The sequence below is a fragment of the Pecten maximus genome, chromosome 5 (assembly GCF_902652985.1).
Source record: "Pecten maximus chromosome 5, xPecMax1.1, whole genome shotgun sequence".
NCBI lineage: Eukaryota > Metazoa > Mollusca > Bivalvia > Pectinida > Pectinidae > Pecten > Pecten maximus.
The window spans coordinates 37,329,413-37,337,005 of record NC_047019.1 but is presented as its reverse complement, the minus strand read 5'-3'; positions in this window follow the sequence as shown (position 1 = coordinate 37,337,005).

The following is a 7,593-nucleotide window of genomic DNA, read 5'->3' as shown; positions in this document are numbered from 1 at the left end:
AGTTTTCATATTTCACAAGAACAAAACCAATTATCCTGACCTAAGTTTTCTTGATCAAATTTATTAACCCAAGGATATCGCCTTGTTCCACGATATATTTTCTACAGCAATCTGCTTCAAATCTCTTGAAATAAGCTTTCATCGAAACTTGTTCTGACCAGTCTACTCCGACATTGTCACTGTGATTGTCAATGCCTGTCCTTAGCTTGTCGCTTGATGTACGGCGGTAGAGCTTAGTGTTATAGGAAACCAGGCAAAACCTGTGTAAGTGAATAGAAGATACACCTCATGCGTCACTAAAGGTCATATTAGGTAAAACAGTCCACATTAAAAGATCTTTATAACTTTTAATCTAACCTGCCGTTCATACCAGTTCATTGTCTGTTGCTACACTTTACGAATGCTGTTGACATTTTTCAGTGATGCACTTCGTCCCTCCTTGTCATTTGATGGAATCCATGGAACTTCTGCTTGATTTGTTTGGTAAGTTGTCATTTTGTTTTAATCTCGCATCTATATTTCTTTATCAGAGCTCCATTAATTGTCGTTCATCGATAGTTTTCGCTGTCTGGCCATCCTAAATCTAACATTGGTTGTCCTGGGCGTTATCTATCGAATGTTGTCTTCGGCTAGTATTTCCATTTCTTGATGGAAGTCTAGAGATCAGAAATTCAAGGACTTGTTCCTAATAACGTGGATGTCCAGAGCAGATGAAAAATAGAATCCGCAATCGTGTATGTTATGTTTAAATTCTTACGAGAAGTGATTCAGAATACACAAATGATTGATCTATGTCTTTGAGACCGATCTTTTCTCCTTGATAGTATTCTTCTTTCTAGTACCACTGAATAGGCTTGGGACAAAACAAACATCAAATGTATGATTTTAGTTTACCTGATCATAAGGACAATGCAAAGGAGTGGGACAAAGTAGAGAGGGGAGTAGAGGTAAATTGTTTACAATGCATCTGCATTAGATATGATTTTAAAAGCAATTTATGTCGAAAATTGGTATGGAGAATTGTTAGGTGAAGGGCACTTAATTGTGTATCAACAGAGGATTTGTTCCCCTTGGAGCATATAGGGACAGGAACCAGTGGCGGAATTAAAGGTTTGGGGACCAAAGTAGAATATTTTACTGTTTGCCATGCTCATCTCCAGAAGTATTTGTAACTATAAATGATAAGTTTTTGCCATGATTGCTGAAATACCCACCTGGGTGATATAGGTCCTATGGATATGAGTATCCTGATTTTAGCTCACCTGGTCCGAAGGATGTATACCATACCCGTCTCCAAATAAAAATATATACAACAAATACAAATAACTTGAATGACAAAAACTCTCCATATGTATTAAGCACAATGATAATGACCATTAGCTTTCTCGTATACTTATTTATTCATATGTACATCATACACGTTAGATTTCATATATTGAGGTCTTCCATATACCATAGACAGTTCTATAAAGATGAATACATCAATGGACAATTACAATACTGATCAATATATCCGATCTGTTGGTGAAATATAAACACCTGATCGAGACACTACACTGATTCCTCCTTCATATCAAATAATAAAGCATACAATAACAGATTCAACTGAACTGATGATTAAACTCTGAAATCTACATTTCTCTCAGGTATATAGTTTGTCAAAGGCCATAACCAATTAGTCTGAATTAAAACGAATGTTGACATGACACTGTAATTAGTATTCCACTTCTCTTATTAGAGTCACATCTTTATCTTTGTAGCCACTCAAAATTTCTCTCGATTCCTCTTCTGTGCGCTCGCGGCTCGCCAATGGCTCTCGAGGTCTTTGCGTATTTCATAGCGCCGACGATATCTGCTGCTGCAGTCCTCCATTAATCTGCAATGTGAAAGTCAGATTTTGAATCATTCAGGATTTTTGTTCAATATCCAATCGTTTAATTACACCAAAGGTTTTAATATGTTGACAAAGACTACCCGTTTGATTGGTAGGTAAGCCTATTGTCCTCGTGTGCTGACTGAATAAACATTGTCTAGCTCTGTAGGTATAAATCAATGAGAGTAGTCAATGGAGTAGGTAAAACACACAACGGTTCAATTTGAAGGGGCTCAACACTCGCCTATCGCAGGCAGCATAAACATATATCTTATTGCTGAAATATTGTTTTAGTCATGTTCCTATCTATAAAATTCGTACGTATTTCTGTTCTAAAGGTGAAAACTGAGTCATGTGTTGGTTATTTTATCAAGTTATGGAATTGTCTAATATGGGAGATGGATTTTGGCTTTTTGATATGTTTTTTGTTTCGCTTGTAAAATGATCAATTTAACACATATATGATAATAATTTTTTATATCAACATTCACTGAATGATACAGGCTGTAACCCTTCGATACTTACTCTCTTTTCGTTCTCTCCAGCATGAGCTCCTCCTCCTTCTGTTCGTCCAGACGTTTAATGATGGCATTTCTCTTTTTCTGGGCAGCAAAGTCCATCTGGCCACCAAATATGTTCGTTGAACAACCTTTACTATCCGACATCTTTCCGTTGGTCATATCATTCTCCTGTCGTACCGGTAGCTAAGAGAGTTGATAAATAGAACGTGTCCCAGTCTCTGCTGTCCCCTCTGTTGCTAACTCAGTACATATACCTGTAGTGTGTCACACATTTAAAACACCACACAAACCAATCAATCTAGCCGTATGATACTACAAACACCGAGCCTCGGTCAATATAAGTAAATAATCCGTTAGAGGATTATACACTAAAAAGTACAATGTGTTATACATATACTGCCGTAATCACCTAAGCATGACATAAATACCCAAACTTCTATTGTCAACAGCATGTGGTCTTAGGTCCTTCTTTACCTACTGAGGTGTATATCTACTGATATATATACTCCCTGGTCTACACAATACCAGACTAAGTGTTAAACCTATATAATCATACACTCACAGGTAGATTATCCTTCACTTAAATCACCAATGCATATATACACGTACACTGCAATCTTTAAAAAAGTAATGTAACGCTTCGTGCTTAAACGTGGTAGCAAGGCTTGGACACATTGAATATATCTATTCATAATCTATAATAACTAAATGATTCGTTGCATAATGAGTGCTTCTATGCTTTGTGGCTTTTTTTCGAAAGAATTAATTCACTCAAGATTTCCATGCATGTACAATGAGTAAAATAACCATAGATGAATGCATGATAAGAGGGCAATAGTAGCACTTAAAGAAGTGGTATATGGGTCAATTTATAACCCATAGAAGAAAACGAAAATTCAACCATTTATAATCAATCTAGATCTCAAACGGAGATAGAATTATTAATCCTACCACATCCAGTTCAGATAGTCTAAGTGGAAATGCCTTCCAGTTTTAAGTAAGCAAACAAATCTCATTGAAGGTGGACATTTGGGTTATGATCGCCGTGCAGAAACTAGAGAGTTTACAATTTGAAAATATGATATCGCCATGCTAGCTGTACCGTTTAGTGGTACTGCTTATTCGTTAATATATTAAACAAATGAAGAAGGTACGTCGGGGAAAATAACACAAGTAAATGAATATAATTGTCCTGGCAAAAGAACTGGAAGTATGATATATAGACCCTGTATCATGTGTTCAATGGAGTATATTTTTCATTCAATTCCCAGATTTGGTGTTAATGATTTCCAGTTTAAGAAATAAATAAATAAAAACAAAAAAAAAAAACAATCTCTAACTAGTACATACTAAAGTAGTTTTTCTTTTGTTTTATCTCCTCGCTACTTTAAGCAAAAAGTTTGTGTAGTTTGAAGGTCCGTAAATACTAATAAGCTGATTTAATCATAATAATAATTTCCAACGGATAATAGAGATATTCTAAAGTTCATCAATACCACATCTATATAGGTATACTGACAATGTGTTATTTTTAAATAACAAAACATCATTTGACCATCTCGATCGGATATATCATGTAAAACTTTAATCCAATCTTTGTTGGAAAGAAAAAATAACAAATATTGACCTATTACTTAAGAACTGAAAAAAAGAAAATTTACATTACTCTCGGGGAAATCATCCAAAGTTTAATTATTCCAAAAATATAGTTTCTTGTAAATACTATTGGAATAGACACTGGTACAGTAAACTATTTAGATAGGATGATATATAAATTTATATGGGATGGAAAGCCTGATAGGATAAAGCAAACAGTAATGATTGGTGATATTGAAAAGGGCGGGCTGAAAATAAGAGACATTGAATGTCATGTTAATGTTTTACGCATCTCGTGGATAAAACGTATATTAGCTTCATGGAAACTGATTCCACGTTTTTATTTCGAGCAATTTGGGAAAAATAACTTATTATTTAAAATGAATACAGATTCTATAAAACTACACGTACAGCAAAAAAGCACGAAATATCAGCTTTTTATTTAGACTTGCTAAGAGCATGGTATATGATGCAGACTGATAATAGTGTGAACAAAAATTACAGAGAGATAAAAAAAAACAACAAAAAAACCCAAGTGATTTGGGGAAATAAATACATGACTTTTAAAGGTGAAACTTTATACTATACCAACTGGATTGATTCTGGTATGGTCTACATTAAGGACATTATTGGAAGAAATGGAAATATTGATGATGATCTTATATATAATAAATTAACTTGTAAAAGAAACTGGATCGCTGAAATATCTGCCGTAAAACAGGCGAATTTGGTTAGAGGAGCTACAAAAAGAAGGATCTAAGTCTGTTGTTCAAATTGTTTGGAAAGATGTTTGTCTTTACAATAGGAATTGTGTGATGTTAGTAGAAAATATAAGTAACCATGATATTTATGCAATGTTACGGGATAAAAAAAAAACCACGCATATCGCATAACTTCAATATATGGAAAGATCAATTCAGTATTGAAGAAAACATTCATCAAACTTTTACAAGCTTCTTTCATTTTATATTTAGAATAATAATAGAAAATGATGAGAAAATATTTCGTTGGAAACTATTTCACAATATTATTTCAAATGGAGTATTATTAAAGAGATGGAATATTATGTTAAGCGAAAGCTGTCATGTTTGTAAAATTAAGGATGATTATAATCACTATTTTATTGAATGTCGTTGTATTGATCCACTTTGGTATCATGTAAGACAGTCGCTGGATAAACTTGGATACACTATTGATTTAAGGAATTTGAAGTTTATAGTACTTGGGTACAAAATTGTTTATACTGCTTATTATGATATTAACTGTCTTTTATCACTGATTGGTTTTGTTATATATAAATGGTACCACCTTAGTGAATCAAGGACCAAATATGTGGATATAGTCAAATTATTTAAGCATGAATTAAGAAGAATATTTTATTTAAAAAAATACCAAAGGCTGTCTTTGTTACATACTTTTCTATAAAATAAGTTTGTAATCATAACGTTACTGAAAAACGTGTGTAGATATAAAAAGAAATAAAATAATCAAGCGCAATGATGAGAACAAAATGAGATGATATCAGCAAAAGCATCACACGAAATCAAGATAAAAAAGAAGATATATACTAAACTAAGTATGTGTAGATATAATTGCATGTATGCGTTAAATGTCTGTCAGTGCGTATGTGCTCGTAGTTGAGGGAGTGACTGCCTGGTGTATTTAGCTTTGAATTATCTTTGTACTTTTTCTTACATGTCTATCTAAGCATGTCCGTGTCCTTCGTGAGCGTATGCAAATTGTTCTTTTTGCATCTGCATGTCTGTGAAGTACACAAACAGTGATGATTATCTAGTTGTTTGTATGATTGTATTGACGAATGCGTGTGTACTTATGAAAGGACATGTATATTTGTGTGTGTATCCACTTTCCGTGTCAGTCTGCGTTTTTTTTCAGTACCCTTTGCATGTGTGAGGGAGTGTGAGGGTATGCTCTTGAAAGGACGAATGTGTGTATGTAAGATTGCACGTAAGTATACATTGTACAGGTATGAACATGTATGAACAGGTATGAACGACATTTATGAAAATATATAAAAAAGGAACATATGCCGTGTTGTTGCTGGCTGATAGGTTGCATTAACCGGCTCCGAGTGCAAAAAAACAAACAAAAAAACAACTTTAAATCAAGGACACTACTCCTCAAATTAGCCGCTTATCTCGATCTTTACCTAGAACGTAACCAGCAGGAACTGATTACAATTCAGTTTCCCAATTTGTATATTTTCCATTTCTAGCTAGTAATGTCCCTGTCTACGGTGTTAACATATCCAAGCTCATTCGATATTCAATGATGCCTTCCCATTATCAGGATTTCCGTGACGGGTGTCGACTACTGACGGAACATACCATGGTAAAGTTTTATGGCCGACATCCTGATATCGTTTGGAGATGTTTTATTTCTTGAGCGATGTGAATCCAGACGTGTTCGATGCTTGTCGAAATGCCTAGTTATTCCGTTGTCATCACCATTTATCATGTTAAGAATGTGAATAAACCCAAATTTGACCTAGCTTTATATGACTGGGTAACGTCGTGACCTAGATTTGTATGGCTGGTTTCATCGTGACCTAGATTTGTATGGCTGGTGTCGTCGTGACCAGGATTTGTATGGCGGGTGTTGTCCTGACCTAGATTTGTTGTATGACTGGGTGTCGTCGTGACCTAGATTTGTATGACTGGATGTCGTCGTGACCTAGATTTGTATGACTGGGTGTCGTCGTGACCTAGATTTGTATGACTGGATATCGTAGTGACCTAGATTTGCATGACTGGGTGTCGTCGTGACCTAGATTTGTATGACTGGATGTCGTCGTGACCTAGATTTGCATGACTGGATGTCGTCGCGACCTAGATTTGTATGACTGGGCGTCGTCGTGACCTAGATTTGTATGACTGGGTGTCGTCGACGAAGCAGAAGACGCTTACTCTGCTTGAACACTGGTCTTCTAATTCCTGTATTTTTAAATGGTCTGCATGAATTCTAGATTTTTTTATTCATTTTTTACAACCGATTTTGAGTTTTTAAGAGTTACGGTTTTGTTATTATGTCGGTATTCTCTGTGGTTGGTTGTTCTATGGAAAACTTTTAATGTGCGATGTCCTATACAGTTTTATTGCCGGTCTGGTTGGTTCTAGATCACGACTACATTCAGGAGTTTTGTTACAGAATTACCTCAATTTCACAGCAATCATCGCTTGGGTTTCGTTAGGCACACGGAATGCTCCCCCTTATATCTGCTTGACTGGTCAAAGTATTGAATTGTTATAGAATTAATGATGCAATTATTTCCTTTCAATTCCACTTTGTAGTATCCCAACTCATAATTAGAGTTGCGATATCATGTATTTGGTGTAGTTCAAAACAAGAGAATGTTGATTTGTGAACAAAATCGTAGAAATCGGAAAACAGCTTAAAAACACAGGAAAAACATTACATGGAAGCTCTCAAGTTCCACCTAGGATATGAGCAAAACTACACACTTACATATCTTTAATCAACTCAATGAAAACATAATATAAGAAAGTATGCTATTATCGAGCCACATACTACAACTTCAATTTGTTCGACGATTTCAAGAAAGCAAATAACTCAAAAGACCAA